Source organism: Anarhichas minor, unplaced genomic scaffold (assembly GCF_050575085.1).
Source record: "Anarhichas minor isolate MPS153535 unplaced genomic scaffold, ASM5057508v1 ptg000074l, whole genome shotgun sequence".
Classification (NCBI taxonomy): Eukaryota; Metazoa; Chordata; class Actinopteri; order Perciformes; family Anarhichadidae; genus Anarhichas; species Anarhichas minor.
Window position 1 is genome coordinate 9,223,763 of NW_027466520.1, and position 15,353 is coordinate 9,239,115.

The following is a 15,353-nucleotide window of genomic DNA, read 5'->3' on the forward strand; positions in this document are numbered from 1 at the left end:
GAAACAGAGTAGAGGTCAGGGTGAAAAACATTGCACTCATCACCTGCTGGATGACAAATGAAGCCCTTCATGAGCCACAGGAAGGGAGGAGATGAAAGAGAAAAGAAAGTTAGTGAACGAGAGAAGTCGACAGATAGAGGAGAGATGACGGTGGAGATGGATGCAGGCAAGAGAGAAAACAAAACGGAGGGAGTTACTCGTATTATTGCCTCTTCTGGTGCTGTAATATCTTTCATTTTTACTCATTATGAAGTTTTTTGTTTTACTGCCATTTTCAGAATTTACAACAAAGGACTAAGCATCCCGGTTTGTCGAGTTGATTAATGAAAGCCCTCAACGCAGGCAGTGAAACACTTAAGGGATTCATGCTCATACGAAAATTGATTACCTTTAACTAGAAAACAATGGAGAATGAGGAAGTGTAATGACTGGGCACCTGTTTTACTTCACGATCATTACAGGGTCCAGGAAAGCAATCACCATGTTCCGTACAAATCTGGTAATAATGGCTCATACAACTAAGAGTAACATCCCTATAAAAGAAATAAACACTTGTACTCCGAGACGACCCGCATTATACAACAAAATGAAACATTAATATCACAAAGATGGGAGTTCAGTTCTGTTTTGATTAAAATGAAGAATTCTTCCTCACGCTATCCCTTTTTTAAAAGTTGGCCGACCTTGCAATTACATTGAAAATCACATATGTGGCTCTAAAGACAAGTCCGCCACAAAAGCTGTTCACGGGAGTAATCAGTGTTAATTTGTGCCCTATTTAAAAACAGCCCGTGACCCATCCTTCTCTACCTCTTTTCAACTAACAATTAGAATCAGGCTTAACTGCTTCGGATTACACCAACTCTTCATTTCAGCACCCCATTAGATTTATCCTCTTTGCTAATGGGCCTTGTGATGAGCTATTGATCTTCAGCAAGGTGTCTCAGGAAGTGAGAGAGAAAAGAAAAGCGGAAAAACAGGGCTTCTCAAAGTTTTGAATAAGGATTTCCAATTTAGCATATAATTGAGGAAAAGTGCAAATATAATACGAGAAATCTTTTCCATCAGTTCCACATTAAACTGCAGAGTGGTCCATTCATAATGCTGACATTGGCTGACAGCACTGGCATTGATGACTGAACCTTATTCCCACAGCACTCAAGGCGTGCCATCAAGAGCTTACAAGTTTTCATTCCCAACCGGACGGAAGCTTCTTAGGGGGGGTGCAGCTGGATGTAGTAGCTGGGAAGAGTAAGGTATTGAAGGTGAAAGCACTGAAATGGACTGCATATGATTCAAATATAATGCATGCATTTCATGTAACGTTCAAGGGCCGCATTGCATGTTTCTGAGGGCCACCACACGCCTGCGGGCCACAGTTTTGGAAAACTATTGTTTATGACATTTTGTATGTCATATTAAACTATGATCATACGGCATATTTGTGGCAAACAAAAGAATGGCATTTAATATGAATTTTCACGACATGACATTTTTATGAAACTCTCCTTTTGGCATAGTATACTGGGATATTTTCTTACATGTCTTTGATGTACTATACTGGTAAAAAAAAATCTACAAACTATAAAATTACTTTTTTTCATAATAGTATTTTCAGCATTGTACTATGACTGTTTTTTTATGAAATTCTTTGACATACTATACTACGACTATTTATATATTTCTTTCAACACTATAATGTGACTTTTTATCAGACATATTTTGACATACTATACTATTACTTTTTATCATGATAGTATTTTCTACATAGTATACTATGACTTGTTTTCATGAAGTTTTTCATGTTTTTCAACATACTATTCAAGGATTTTTTTTCATGACATTTATTGACATAGTTAACTATGACTTTTTTTCAGTTTTTACGACATACATAATTTGAATATTTTTCATGACATTTTTGACAAGTTAAACTAGAACTTTTTTCACAATAGTTTTTTCCACATACAATACTATGACATTCTTTTCATGACATTCTCGGTCATACTATACTAAGCCTTTTTTCATTACGTTTTTTGACGTAATATGCTGTGACTTTTTTCATATATTTTTCAATAATCTGTAATATGGCTTTTTATCAGACATTTTCAACATGCTATACTATGACTTTTTATATATTTTTTCATCACACCATTCTAAGGCTTTTTTTCATGACATTTATTGACATATTAAACAATGTCATTTTTCATGATAGCTATACTATGAATATGTTTATGACATTTTTCGACATACTATACCAGGGGTCACTAATAGGCGGACCGCGGTCCGGATCTGGACCCAGACGCCGTTGTATCCGTTGTATTTTTTATGACTTTTTTCGACAAACTATACAATGACTTATTTTGACATGCTATACTGTGACTTTTTTATACATTTTTTCGACATACTGTACTGTGAGTTTTTAATGAATTATTAAACATACTATGAGTATTTTTTCAACATGCTATACTATAACTTTTTGATTTATTTTCTGTACTCTCTTTTTAAAATCCTGTTCCCATCACGGGAGTCGGACCCGGGCCGCCTGGGTGAAAACCAGGAATCCTTACCGCTAGAATGTGACTTTTTTTGACAGGCTATAGTATGACTTTTTTCAACATGCCATACTAAGACTTTTATTGGCAATGTGTAGACACACTAAATTATGACTTTTTCGACATATTACACTATGACTTTTTTCGACATGCTATACTATGACTTTTTTCAACATGCCATACTAAGACTTTTATTGATAATGTGTAGACACTAAATTATGACTTTTTTCACCAGGCTATACTAAGACTTTTAATTACTTTTTTTGACACATACACTATGACTTTTCGCTTTGCATTGTGTATCATATTCTTAAAATCCTTTTCCCATACCGGGAGTCGAACCCGGGCCGCCTGGGTGAAAACCAGGAATCCTTACCTTATGGGACATATTTATAACTTTTTCAAAGAAATGCTATACTGTGACTTTTTATGACTTTTTTCGACATGCTATACTGTGACTTTTTTCAACATGCTATACTATGACTTTTTTCGACTTGCTATATTATGACTTTTTTCGACATGCTATACTATGACTTTTTTCGACACATTACACTATGACTTTTTTCAACATGCTATACTATGCCTTTTTATGACTTTTTTCCACATGCTATGGTATGACTTTTTTGACATTGTGTAGACACACTACATTATGACTTTTTCGACACGTTATACTATGACTTTTTTTGACATGCTATACTAAGACTTTTCGATTTGCATTGTGTATCATAATCTTAAAATCCTGTTCCCATACCGGGAGTCGAACCCGGGCCACCTGGGTGAAAACCAGGAATCCTTACCGCTAGACCATATGGGACATATTTCTGACTATTTGAAAGACATTTTTTGACATGCTATACTATGACTTTTTTATGACTCTTTTCGACATTTTATGACTTTTATCGACAGGCTATACCAAGACTTTTGATGACTTTTTTGACATGGTGTAGAGACAAACTTATGACTTTTTCGACATGCTAAACTGTGACCTTTTTCGACATTTTAGGACTTTTTTCGACAGGTATACCAAGACTTTTAATGATTTTTTTTTGACATGCGTAGACAAACTAAATAATGTCATTTTTCGACATGCTGTAATATGACTTTTTTCAACATGATATTTTATAACTTTTTTTGACAAGCTATACTAACTTTTTTAATTACTTTTTTGACATTGTGTAGACCAGTGATTCTCAACTGGTGGGTCGTGACCCAAAAGTGGGTTTTTTCACCGACTATCTGAAAATGTTGATTTACATATCGACCATATTTCACCGGCATTTGCAATAGTGAATTTTTTCACCCTCTACACTGTGCAAATAATGGTATATCGGTCATTTTAGAGGCTTACTAAGAAACCACATCCACATTTCTCATCCACATTCAAAATACTAATTACCTTTTTTCATGTTATTTTTCAAAATGTTTCTTAGGCCCGCAGGCTGCAAACTATAGGCTTGAGCTTGGATGCTTGTGCCTGCTATAGAAAAAAAAATACTTGTACAGGCAACACAGTGGTTAGATATATGCTTTGATGTTTTCAAATCATATGTTTCACCTTTTCAAGAGCAAAAGATTTGAGGAATAACCGATGAGTTTAGCTAACTTAACGCTATCTAACAAGTTTGGTTGCTGGAATGTTAACTTTCTAAAATCACATTTAACTAGAATTACCACCTTGTGGTTGCATGCCTTTGCCAACCAGTCAAGTTTACATCCATGTCTATCCACTTCATCATTTTCTCTTATTTGTGATCATCATGTGATATCACGCTCACAAGAATGGACCCCACGGACGTAATAATATAGTATATAAAGCATCATAAACTCTGGGCCTCTAAAAACAAGCTTAGTAGTAAGCTAGTTAGCCAAAAATGTTAACATTTGCAGCTTACGATAGAGCACAAAAAGGTTTCCTTCACATTTATTTTAACCTTGTATGTCCCCAGCAGTGAGTGGTCTTATTCTGGTCACAGGAAAATAGTGCAAGAACAATGCAACACCAAACCGGCCATGAAATTAAAGGTCACAATGTGAATAGTTTACCTTTTTAAATTAATGTTAATCAATCATTTACCTGTTTAACTTAAATGCTAGTTTGTCAACATGCCCTTTCCTTTCTGCAAACAAATGGCGATTCATTTTACCTCGGACCACCTTGAAGAAGAAAGAATGTGATCAAATATCAGCAGGAAGCTGTTTCTTGGTAAAACTCCTCCTCAGCTCGGTGATATCAGTTATTAGTGCTGAGGATTTCAATTTTCTGAAGAGTATCAGATACATTAGGAGCAAGACTGAGTGATGACGGTAATTAGGATAGAGTTGTCCTTTCTCATCTCAACCTCTGCTCTTCGACCTTCTCCAGACCTTTAAGGGACTTTATCCTTTTCGGTCTCATGCCGGTTCTGAATGAATGATTAATAACATCCATCAGGAGCTTGTGATTATGAATAAGCTTTAGACTTGTAGGAATCATCCTGGAAAAGAAGACAGCGATGTTTCCTTACTAATCACCTGTACAGCGATGTTTACAGCAAATTTGCCTTTCATCTACAAAGAGATGCAAAAATGATAAGCAATTTTCATCATTCAGCCTGTAATTACCCTGATTCTCGTTGATTTATTTCATATCCAGCATGACCAGACTCCCCACCGATAATTCATAGATACAGATACCCAGGATCCAATTGGATTCTAGTGGTTCAAACACAGATCGATATCCTACAGTTCTCCATTTATTCGCCTGCTGCTTGGTGAGATTTGCGAGGCAGAAGAATTTGATCCCCCCCAGAACAAATTCAGATGTACTGTACTTGCAGCGCTCGGCAGTAGGGCTATCCAGCAGCTCGGAGAAGCCATGTTGTGCTGACTAGACTTGAGCGCTCACCTCACCTCACATACCTACACAATGGACCTTTATTCCCTTGAGCTGAAGGGAAAACCAAAAAGTGTGCATGTGCGTGGTTCTGTGGGTGTGTTTTGTGCCTGTGCTTATGTGCTTTGGGGTTTAAAGAGTACATTAAATTGCACTGGATGAAAGTGTTGGTCTGTGTGAGTGCACATTTAGTAGCTGCACTAGGGGTACTATATGCAAAAATGAAGATGCCCGTACTGCAATGCTGAACCAGAGGAGAGGTTTGAGAGTGGGCAGAGAAAAAAGAGGCATCTGTCTAACTTTTTCTCTCAGAAAGTGAGAGCAATGGACAGGATGATTCTGGATTTTAGACACATAAACACCTCTGAGAGCCAGGCAGGGGCCTCTGAGTTCATAGGATTGATGTAGCGGAGCCCTAGCTCCCACTCACTCTCTCTCTCATGCACAGATGCACACATACATAGAATGGCTCTTTCTCTGCCTCCCTCCATCTCTTTTTCCCTCCTACCTTCCCCACTCACCTTTTCTCATGATTAGATTGACTGGCTTTGTTTTGGACCCAGCAGCTCAGGGCAAGAGAACCACTGTGAGGGGGAATTGCCTTTAACTGAGATGAGGCTGCTGTCGACTCCCGTTTTAAGCCACAGGGTATTCAGCGTGCATTGCAGCATACCGCCTGTATGCGTTATCCTTTGCCGCGTAAGGTAGATCACTCCGATCAGGTTAACTTTTTTCGCCTTTATTTGTTATTGCATACCCCTATTTAAATCCACTACGGACACATCATTAAGAGCCACAGAGTTTGGGGATCAACCCTGCATCAGCCACTGAGCTGAAATTGTATTGCAACGATCATTTCATTGAGAATTTATATTGATGGTGAATTCAAAATCAAAGATGATCCGCAGCATCTGATGCTGGTGTGTGTGTGTGTGTGTGTGTGTGTGTGTGTGTGTGTGTGTGTGTGTGTGTGTGTGTGTGTGTGTGTGTGTTTGTTTCTGTCAGGCAAAGTGAGACAGAGAAAGAAGTGAAGAGAAAGAAAAGGAAAAGAGAAATAGTGGAGGTAATGGCAGGTGGAGGGGGGGTAGTCTGGGTTTCTTTCCATGTCACAGGAAGAGTGTCTGGCCCGTAACGAAATGCCAACCAAATGAGGACAGATCAGGGGGACGAGAGTAAGCCACCCTGAGCCCCCATTACTGAGCACAGAAGATGGATGGCACTGCTCGTCCTGAGAGAAAAAAGAGAAACACACACAAGCATTGATACACACTCTCACATTTACACCCATGTCCACAGGTCCCAAGGACACAGTCATACACACAAACACACATATACAGTATATATTACATACAACGGTGCAGAGATGAGAAGAAATAGATGTAGGTAAGTGGATAAAGTACCACAATCCCTAGAGAGGACACATACATGTATGCTCAATTCATACTGACAGTCTGCATTCAGATAAAAACTCTCCATTGGGGACGCACATCCAAAGATATCAGGCAGCAAATAAAAGCCCAGACGCTGACTCACTGACTAAGACACACATACTTAGTTAACACAGCAAATGTCTCACTGCTAACAGAAGTTGGCTATGCTAATCTGCAGATGGCAAATCATCAACCGCGCAGCCAGCACAGTGCACAATCATGATGAATCATGAAAGATAATGTGATGAATTTGTATCTAAAAAAAACAACTGATTTCAAATACATATTTTGGTCTTTCAGAACACTAAATAACTCAAATTGTTTGCTTGTCTTGTTGTCTTTCATCAGACTCTGTGTTGTCTTTGAAAGTATTCGCATCAAAAATACGCCAAACGCTTTCCTCCCAGTGTTCTCTAACGACTGCAAAGTGTAACTTTATGGGGCACGACTAAAGCACTTCTTCTTATTAATGTTTCTGGTCAATGGCTTCCATCAAAAGAAGAAGAGATGATCAGAGGAGCTGAAGCAGCTGAACGAGGGAGATTTATGGAGCAACCCTGGCGGTAGTAGACCCATGTTAAACGCCACGACAGCAATCAAGCCTTTTACAATGGCTGAGCATCAGGCAGTTCTCACAGTGTAATACAATACTAATATCACCCCTGCTGCGGGAAAGGAGGTCGGAGGGGTTTCAACTTATTCAGCGCCTGTTCAAGAGCACTTACACCAACTGCTGTTTATATGAAGTTTTTAATGGATGTGGGCGATTGGCGTTTAATGTTCGCACACAAAGTCTTACATAAACTCAAGTCAGTAAGGTGCTATTCTTTACTAAATTGTTACATACTGTTTCTTTCTTTGTACATGCTAATTATTCCTAAGTGGGATATGATGCTGATTGTGGAATGTGATTTCATTAACCCATATCCCATCATGAAGATTAAGGCCCCCCACTAAGCAAATGTAAAGAGGCAAAGCAGGTAAATCTTTCCATTACCCCACATGTTGAAGTGATGTGAATGGGGCGGTAGTAAGAATGATAGGAAGGTGTTTTTTGTTTTTTGTTTGCCTTTCCCAATACACGAATACAAAATACAAGTGCAAAATTGTCTGTTCCATTGTAACCTGCAGCATGTCTGGCTAACTAGCTTGTACAGTAGTAACACACATTAAATTCTACGACTAAAAATATGTTGTTTCTGTGCAACTGTAAACCTGGCGACAATTGTATGACGCAATTCTATTATCCCTGTTATGGTCAGTCATGCTATATGAAACACAGAGATGAACTAGTCAGGTGTGTCTGCAACGTCCACAGCTGTATTGTGTGATTTATTGAATACAACCCACACCTGCTAATCTCCCATCTAGAAACCATTCAGCTTGAAGTCGTCGCATAAGACACTATAAGCAATCTTGACAAAACCAAATGACTCTCTCACTCACTCACGGACGTACTCACACACGCAAACCGATCACATGATCTTCCTGTCGGAGATTTTTAAAAAGCATACAGGCATTGAAGTCAGCCAACTGTAAGATATTTTAAGCAAGCAGAGCAGGCTTTATTAGTATGAGCCATTAGCATGGATGAATATGCGTGCGAGTTGTTTTGTTCTTCCACCTTTGATGAGAGTGTATAGGGCGGGACAGCCAAAACCAAAGACAGCAATAAAGCGAGAGGGAGTTGAAGTGTGTGTGAAGCTTTGTAACCCTTGTTATTTCCCCCCTTCTCCCAGGAGGCTTGGTTCCTATTTCAATTAATCCCTAATTAAACTGGGAGCAGCGAACATGATCTGATTTGGCCTCCCCACACAGGAACGGTCTAATCAATTTCCCCCAACCAAACATGATTTGGAGGCCAGAGGACGAATGCCTCCACTGCTGTTGAGATTGTCCTCTGAGATATTATCAAACACTGTGACATGTCCTACCCAGATACTCCCAATGTGTCTTATAGGCAGTGTCACCACGCATAATTCGGCAACTGTACACTTGAATGCAAGGTGATAGAGAACACTGGCGGTATTCTGGCAGTGTTAACTGTCCTCAGGTGTGCTCTTGAGTTTGAACAGGGCCAGATAGTGGAAGTCTATTGCCGGCTGCATAATAGCTGATGAGAGAGGAGCTTGTAAACAGAATTTGATATATTATTCACACCATGGCAAAAAGGTGTCCACCGGTACCTGATGTTGTGATATGCGGTGACACCTCACATCTGCTAATGAGTCTGACTGCAACAGGGCCACCTCGTCAAGGGCATCAGCCGTTGCCCCACTGCGGGATACAATAGGAACTACATCGCCTTAAGGCCAAGCTTCCGCTGCAATAAAGAACAACAAGCAGCTGCAAAGCACCAGGAGAGCACTTACATCAATCCATTAAAAGGCTGAGACGCAGCACGAGTGAGGAAATAAACTCAGTGTACAGAGAAAAGTGGAGTACAAGACAGAATTAAAAGTAAACTGAAGGAGACACACAGAAGGGGAGGAGGAGGCAATGATGAACACAAGCCTATAGGCAAAACAAGAGCTAGAAGGAGATTTGGTGAAAGATTCCCCGGCATGTTGATTGAGCAACTCCCATTTATATAAAGTTTTTTAAAAGCAGCCGTACTTTCAACAAATGATTCCTGCAAGGACACAGAGAGAGGGCATGGTAAGAATGTTAATCGTAGCAGGACTATTATAATAGGAAATAATGCAACCTTGGCGAGATGAATGTAGAAATGTCAATAGAGTGTCTGGAATCTGTGCACCCTCTCTGGTTAATTAAGCTGACCTGAGGTTAATTTGGTACCTCAGTGCCCTCTGGAGGTCACTATCGTATTTCAGCTGTTTAATAACCCAGGCTTTACGTCCACATTTCGACAGTATTAATTACATTGTCCATTTATGGACAGATACAGTTTGGCACCATATGTTTCTCAACCCACCTCATCTATTGCAACTTTCAAATTGAAAAAGAAAAAACACAATGTCAGGTATTATCTAAAGTTTACCATTTAAAACCCTCAGCTGCTTCATCATTAACAGTGCTGCCAACATAAGCAAACAACCACACAACTGGCAATTGGATTTAAATATTGCTAAAACTTGATACGTGCAAAGAAGTAGATGACGTCAAAAATACAAAAAATGTGAATTAACAAAAATTGTGTGTGTGCAACATAACACTCCCCATAAAGCAGGCAAGAAACTGTTGGTTTGCTATGTAGGCCAAGTAAGAAACCTGAGCGGTATGGGCCGCATTGCATTCTGGTCCACAAAGAATTATTGGTGGTGGAGAAACTGTTACGCCCGTCGCTATTGTGATGGACTTGTCCTTGTGTGATTGCTTGCGAGTGCAAAATGTTGAGCTTTGAAAAAGCACCTGGCATTTACCACTGATGCTTTTATTAACTTGGAAATATTCTGCAAATCAAACTTTAAGCGTCCTATATTGTGTACATCTGACCTTTTAAGATCAATACACACCACGAAAAAACTAAATAGGTCCAGAAATGCAAAATTTGCAAGGTTAGTCTTATGTGCAAAAATCATTTTAAGGTGGATATTCCTCTAAGTACAGAGAGCTCACAAATATACCAGCATTGTTCATCGTGCGGTTTTTATGAGTGATCGTGTGCATCAAAGCGTACTTCGCCTTTCATAAAGTGCTCTGGAAAACAAACACCCACTTCACTCAACTCTCAAAACATGAAGCACGGAGGGAGCGAAAGTAAAGTGAGCACCTCATTTATCAAACCCCAGTGGGTCACCAGTGGGTGGGCATCACTGTCAAAAGGCCAATTAACAAGAAGCCCATTGTGAGCACCACAGAGCAGCACAGGAGAGACTAACCATTAGCAGAGATTCATCATTAGGAAATAATAAGTCCGGAACAGGAAGCACGTCCTCGGCTCCAAATACTGTCAGACATGAAGGCTATTTCTAACCGGAGGAAAAGGATGGTGTATCTATCTTTTCCTTCTGCTGATTTTCCAAAAACATCTCAATTACAGTAACACCATTGAGAAATGAGCCAGAGCAGCTGCATGAGCTCACCGTGAAGATGGAGCTGAGGCGTGTCCACCATTGCTCCTTGTCTTCAACTCATAAGTCAATTGTGAAGAAAGATACGAACAGAGGCAGGAGGAGAACATGGAGATTTCCGATCAATACACGCACAGAGAATATCTGAAGATGGTCTCTGGTGTTCAGGGGCAGACAGGGATTTTTAGCGTTCTGGGAGACAGTTTGTTTCATGCATCGTGTTTTTTTTGTAAGATTCTTTTGTTCAATGTAGACAAAAATGAGAAGAACACAGAGACAAAGATGAGAGATTTGGTGTGTATAGTCTGGTAATGTTATTTCAGGCCCTTTGTACTGAATGTGCTTTCAGGTGATTGACAATTGAATTCCGAAGAATCTGTCTGGGAAAATAGCTTGTGAATTTTTTCACACTTATTCGGCGTGAACAGGGCTGAAAGATTCAGCAGAACAATTTGTCATTCCAAATTGAAAGAAAAGAAGGGAGGGGACTTCACACATCATCTTGAAAATCATCCTGTAACCTAATTGATGGGTTCAGATTCAAAGGTGATAAAACTGCTCACCATATTTATTCAAATACTTTTAATAATTCATCCGAGTGAAACCTCAAAGTAAATGTCAACCACCTGACCCAACAGCCCTCAACAGAAGGACAAAAGGCATCGTCCTTTCTCACATTCTGTTCTCTCTGCTCTCACCTTGTCTTAACTCACTTGCTTTTATTTAGGTTCACTTTGAAAATTGTAGCTTTTTAGTTAGTTAGTGTGTGTGTGTGTGTGTGTGTGTGTGTGTGTGTGTGTGTGTGTGTGTTGCTGTGACTGGACTTTGAAGGCGCTCCAGGTCGAGGTTGCCTGTTTTGTCCTGTCCTGATTAAGAGGCTTTGTAGTGTTTAATGGCTCTGTGGGCCAGCGGTTCCACAGCGGCTATTCAACCAGTGGCACAGACGCCCCATTCTCCTCTGAGGAGACCTACTCCTGAACCAGCAGCTCCTACAAACACTATTACCTCGATTAGAAAACACACACAGCTTGAAATTCACCGCACACACCGGCCAATGCACTCGTTACATTGCACACTCAATGCTGCCTGTCTCGCTTTTTTATCTCTGCCTCTGTCTCCTTCTCGTTTTCTTTCGCTCTCTTGTTGTGCCTTCTCCTCTTTCTGTCTCTCACAGTGTTGCTTTACACTCTCTGTTTCTCTTGTCTGACTCTCTTTCTGTTTTTCTTTATTTCGGCCTGTTTCTCAGTGGTTGTATCAGTCTCTATTAAACACGTGGCTTTCTCTCTCTCTCCCTCTCTCTCTCTCTGTTTGTCAGTAAAATAACCTGCCAAGGTTGGTCACAGTGATCAGCTGTCAATCCACCTGGGGGGGGGGGGGCAGGGTAGCACGGGTGCAGTGAATCGGGTGGATGATGAGGTTTGTGCATAAATGTGTGCGTGTGGTGCAGGGAGGGGGGCTTTGGTTGTGTGAGGGCGGGGTCTGCCAGTGTGGGGCCTAAAAAAATAAATAAGGTGGCGGTGCTGGTAGGGGTGACCTTGCTACGCAACAGCAACGTCTGAGTGGCTCTGAAGTAAAAACAAAAAAAAAAAAAAAAGTGCATGAGCTCAAAAGTTTGGGACGGATGTAACAACAAAAAAAGTATGCTTGGAGAAAGTTTTATGTCTGGAAACTTTTCAGGCATAACTTCCATGTGTAAAGACAATAACGCTATAAATACACACACATATGAACATATTACTGTTATCTGCTACCACCTTAAAAATCTTTCAAACCAAACTCAACGATATGCTCAGGCTAAAAACTTAAAAGGCTGAGCTTTTGATGACTAAAGGCCTTCTTTCCGGGGATAAGCCCGAGTATAAAATAGAATTGGACCTCCAAACCTTAATTATTGGTTAGTCTGCAGTACTGTTCATTGTTTTGCCCACAAGAAAGGAGGTTCATAGCTTTTCATGGTATATATATATATATATATATTTCCGATGCAATGGAGTTTAAAAGGAAGTCATCGAGTGCTCAAGAGGTGCAAATGAGTCTCTCACTCATGGATACACACATCCACAGGGTTACCTCATTACTGTCTGTTTGTCTTTATTGCATTAAAACCTCTATGGGATATATACACCATGTAAGGCAAGAAGGGAAGAAAGCTCTTTATCGCCTCTCTCTCCCTAACACACACACACACACACACACATAAACACACGCAGACACACACACACAAAGAGAAATCAGCCTTCAGGAGGCGTTGCAGTGGATATCAGTGTTAACACAAGTAATTGCCTTCCTGCTAGGGAGCTTGTGAGTGTTAATCCAGCTTGACAAAGTTTGCTCTTCAGTGCGTCACTCGGAGCACAGCGTTTTATCTGCACTCTTGGTTCAGCTTCTGCCCAGGACTACATCCATGGCGGTTGCTGCACTTGTCTTGCAGTTGATAGGACTATGGAGGGCTACTCACTCTACAAAATGAAGTGAATTTGTCACAGAGAAACCGAGAAACAAGAAGTTCCAAAACTGCTAATGTTGAGAGAAATTCTCCCGGTAGTGCGTGGGATGAGAAGGAGTACAAACCCTAATCTCATCAAATAAACACATTATCACATTCCCCTGTTGAAAGCAGACAATGCTGGCATCACTATGCCCACAGCAGCTGCAGGGTTTCTTATCTTTTATCCTCATGATAAGATAAAACATTTTCTCATTTCCTTTGTTTTACATTTCACACATCGGAGACAAGGTGATCTCTCCTGGAGGTGTGAGTTCCCATGTTAAGCAGCCTGTTACTGACAGGAAAGATGTCATTCATTATGAAAAATGCTTAATGAGATCTTCCCGTGATTTGAAACTTGACTATCACCTCTACATTTTTAATGACAATATTAAATATTTAAGTTATGAATAAAGACTGAGTTGACAAAGCAATTAGATATTGACTGACCTTTTCAGAGTGTTTAGTATTCTGTATCCCTCACTTGAGATTCATTTTATTGCCCTACTGAGCGGTGAGGAGAGGATGCGGTGGTAAAAGTGCCACAGATCTATTCCAATCAATCAACGCTTGAGGAGTCCGGGGGACAATCTCAAAGTTTTCATGTGTTAGGCAAAGCTCATGCAACAAGGCACGGCGATATGAGATGGCGCTGTGCTACCTATGAAAAGTAATAGAAGGACAATTTACACACTGCTGAAGTGGAAAGGATGGCGCCCGGTAGTTTTGATCAAGAACACTCTCAACATCAATTTTAAAAGCACAAAAAGGCTGGAGGGAAAATGCCAAGCTCATTATTTCACATGTCTTTATCATGCCGTACTTCCAAAGACAATCACAATGGTGTGAATTTCCTCACGTTCTCGATTTGTACTGAAAAGGTTGCAGTGCCAGGAATGGTGAAATGGTACATCCACGCATGAAAGAAATGCAAAATGTCAATGTACTGTAATAAAATAGCAATAAAACCCTGCTATATTGTTTGCCATCTGAAGTATAACTCCCACTGACTTACTGCAGTCTTCTTGAAAATATGGTGGGAAATGAGCAGAGAAAGCATTTCTCATTCTGGGATATTCCTTATCGTCTTTGTTTGGGTTTTAGCAGCATTATTTTCACTTACAAATGCTGTAATAGACAAACCTTGTAGCCAATCAAAGGTGGACATGTTCATCCCGGTCAATGCTATTGAGAGCCTTTCTGACCGTTGACTGATGTGCTTGCAGACATGGGAAGCAGCTAGATTGGCAGCTCTCCAATTTTCTGTTCTATAGCAATTACAGCAAAGTCCCGTCATCTCCTCTGCCCTCTAGATAAGGAGCTGAAGAGGAAAAAACATCAAAACAAGAGTGCTGTCTGAAGGTCATTACACACTGGCTGGTTCCATAGTGAGAGGACTAATACAGCAATACTTGACCTGGGCTTGAGATGGGATCAGTTAGATAAGGGAGCAGGGGGCAGACCTATTACCACTGACATGAAGTAGACACAGTCAGGCCTATGTAACTGCTCATGACGCCAAAGCTGAAGTTCCTTACACTAAGTGCCACCTCACCAAGTATGTGACAATTTGGCAGCCCTTATTTACAGCAGCATCGACTGTGACACACCAACAGAATATTGGCCTGTGAAATGCCCAATGGGAAAGTCCCCACTATCAGCCCAACAGACAATGCATGCATTTCTCCCAGTGAGGTGGAGGATAAAAAGCACACGTCCTGAACCTTAAAGAGCTCCAAATGCCTTTGGGGTCCGTCTCTAAGCATGCAGTTTGGATGATGAACCAAGAAAGCACAAAGGTTGCTCTGCCTCTTGGCTGATGTTATGGAAAGCGATACAACGATATGGACAATGGTTGATGGGTTGGAAAGACTCCCCACAGAGTGCCTCAAGGACCACAAGTAGCTCCCTCTGAGGAGCAGATGCATGTGTCACTGATCCTTACCACCTGAACCCTGGCAAGAGGAGTTTCAGGAG

At 40.5% G+C, this 15,353-nt stretch overlaps 1 non-coding gene across 1 annotated transcript; it reads right to left on the minus strand.

The window, feature by feature from the left end:
* Positions 1 to 3,294: 3,294 nt before the first annotated feature.
* Positions 3,295 to 3,366, minus strand: trnae-uuc (transfer RNA glutamic acid (anticodon UUC)). Its single transcript has one exon. It is a non-coding gene; the product is annotated as a tRNA-Glu (tRNA).
* Between the last annotated feature and the right edge of the window lie 11,987 nt (positions 3,367 to 15,353).